At 77.9% G+C, this 2,500-nt stretch overlaps 2 non-coding genes across 2 annotated transcripts in view; both read left to right on the top strand.

Annotated features, from left to right (window-relative positions):
• Nucleotides 1-1,358: 1,358 nt before the first annotated feature.
• Nucleotides 1,359-1,511, top strand: LOC144248504 (5.8S ribosomal RNA). Its single transcript, XR_013341798.1, has one exon. It is a non-coding gene; the product is annotated as a 5.8S ribosomal RNA (ribosomal RNA).
• A 929-nt stretch (nucleotides 1,512-2,440) lies between these two features.
• Nucleotides 2,441-2,500, top strand: part of LOC144248533 (28S ribosomal RNA) — a 4,318-nt gene continuing 4,258 nt past the window's right edge. Inside the window, exon 1 of the ribosomal RNA XR_013341827.1 lies at nucleotides 2,441-2,500. This exon is cut by the window's right edge and continues 4,258 nt beyond it. This is a non-coding gene — a ribosomal RNA (28S ribosomal RNA).

The raw sequence follows: 2,500 nt of genomic DNA, 5'->3' as shown, positions 1-2,500 counted from the left end.
CTCGCCCCTTCCTCAGCTGCGGGGTTGCGGCCGCCGGGGCCCGCCGCGCTCTCCTCCTTCCTCGGCCGCCTCTGCGGTCTCTGGGGTGCGGCGCCGCGCGCGGCGCGGCCGCGCCGTCTCTCTCCCCTCGACGGCCTTCTCCTCGAGCGCGCCGGCGGCGCCGGTCGCCGGCCGTCCCCGGCTCAGGGACCGCCCGCCCGCCCGGGGCCGAGCGCTCGGCAGGTCCCTCCGTCGCCGGAGAGTCCGCGAGCGCGGGCGGCCCCGTGCCGAGCGGCGGCGGCGCCGCTCGGCGAGTGTCCCCCGCCAGCGGGGACGGCCGGCCGGACGGCGCCCGCCGTCGCCGGCGGCGGTCCCGGCCCGGGCCCCGCCCGCCGCCTCCCCGTCGCCCTTTTCTCCGTCCGCTCGCGGAGCCCCGGAGGAAGGTCGTGCGCGCGGCGGCCGTGGGGGGTTGGGGGGGGGGGCGCTTCCCCGCCCGGTCTCCCCGCCCGGTCAGCGGGGAGAAAAGGGTGGGCGTCGCTGCCCCCCTCCCCGCCTACCCCCCCGGCTCGGCGCCGCACGCCTTCCCCTGGGCCGCGCGTGCCCGAGGAAAAAGGGGCTCCGTGACGGTGCGAGGCGGCGGCGGTCCCGGGAGTGCGGCCGTTGCGGCGGCGGGTCAGCCGTCCGGCAGGCTCCGGGCGCTCGCGACGCCGGCTCGGGTCTCGGTGCGGCGCCCGCCTCCGGCGCCGGCGGCGGAGCGCGTCCGCCGGGCGCTCGCCCTTCCCGGCGGGAGCGGTCCCGCGGGGGGCGTTGCCGGTTGGGCGGTGGCCGTCGCGTGCCGTCTCGAGCGCGGCAAGGCCGCTGGGGAGAGAGAGCGAGCCGGCCGCGCGGTGGCGCGGCGGCGCTCCGCGGGTCCGCGGAGCGGCGGTGAGAAGGGAGAGCGGCGCGCGCGGGGGCCGACGGCCGCGCCCCCGGCCGCGTGCGTCCCGTCGTCCCGTTGCAGCGAGGCCGGGCGGGCCGCCGTGTCCCCCCGCGGTCCGGCGCGCGCCGCGTGCCTCCTCCGTGCGGAGGCCGGGCCGAGCCCGGGCGCCTGGGCCGCCTCCGGAGGACGGCACAGTTTGCCGGCGGCGTCTCCCCTCGCTCGTAGCGGCGGGGGGAGGCGGTCGGGGACGCGGGTCCCCCCGCCTTTCCCGCCGACCTTCGGAGCGTTCCGTTGGGCGTTTCGCTCTCGGATGGTTTTTCTTTCCCCCCCCACTCGGTTCGTTGCGTTGTGTGCTCGTACGGTCGAAGCCGGGGGCGGCCCGCGTGCGTGCCCCCTCGGCGAGAGAGAAAAAAAGGGGCCCCCTCCGCCCGTGTGCGGGGTTCGGTGCCGAAAGCCAGACAACTCTTAGCGGTGGATCACTCGGCTCGTGCGTCGATGAAGAACGCAGCTAGCTGCGAGAATTAATGTGAATTGCAGGACACATTGATCATCGACACTTCGAACGCACTTGCGGCCCCGGGTTCCTCCCGGGGCTACGCCTGTCTGAGCGTCGCTTGACGATCAATCGCCGCCCGGGGGTTGCCACCCCGGCGGCGCGGCTGGGGTCGCCTCGCAGGCCCGTCGTCGTGGCCGTGGCCGTCGTGGCCGCGCCCGAGGGCCTTCGTCCCCCTAAATGCAGACTCGGGGAGCGCTCCGTAGCTCCCCGCTCCCGGAGCGAGCCGCTGGGGCGGAGCTCGTCCTCGCCGGGGGCCGCGTCGCCGAGCGGCGGCGCGGCGGCCGGGGAGAAAGAGAGCGAGAGAGACGGGGCGGCGTCGAGAGCGCCCCGCCGAGGGCCGAGAGACGAGGGCGAGAGGGGGGGAGGCGAGGCGCGCGGGCCTCGCCCCCCCCCGGCCTCCCCCCGCGCGGGCGGCTGTCTGCGGGTGGGTACCGCGCGGGTACCGTGCCGTGCTGCCGCGCGCGAGGCGCGAGCGCCGGGGGGGGCGGGGGCGACCCCCGCGTCGTCCTCTCCTTCCCTTCCCCGTCCCTCTCTGTCGCCGTCTCGGGGCGCCAGGGGCGCCGTCGCCGTTCTCGCTCTCTCCCTCTCCCCGCCGAAGGCCGTCGCGCCCGCCGCCTGGCGGCCGCGTCCCCCCCCGGTCCGGGGCCGTCTCTGCCGCGTGTGTGCTTCCGTGTTTTCCTTTCGGTTCTCGTCTCCGGGACGGGGTCCGTCCGTCCGTCTTTCCTCTGCGCCGCGTCCCCGCGTCGCTCGCTCGCCCGACTGCCCGTCCGCCCGCCCGCCCGCTCGCTCGCTCGCTCGCTCGCGCTCTCTCGGCCCTCGCGGTGAGGGGCGAGGGGAACGAAAAAGCGGCGGCGGCGGGGGCGGGGGGGGGCAGAGGGGGAAGGCGCGCGGGGCCGCCGGCGGTGGGGGAGCGGAGGAGAGAGCGCCCGCCCGCCCGCCCGTCGGGCTCCGTCGGCGCGGCGCGGCGCGGCGCAGCTTTGGGCTTGCGACCTCAGATCAGACGTGGCGACCCGCTGAATTTAAGCATATTAGTCAGCGGAGGAAAA

Source organism: Lonchura striata, unplaced genomic scaffold (assembly GCF_046129695.1).
Source record: "Lonchura striata isolate bLonStr1 unplaced genomic scaffold, bLonStr1.mat Scaffold_162, whole genome shotgun sequence".
NCBI lineage: Eukaryota > Metazoa > Chordata > Aves > Passeriformes > Estrildidae > Lonchura > Lonchura striata.
This window is presented reverse-complemented; position numbering and strand designations above follow the sequence as displayed.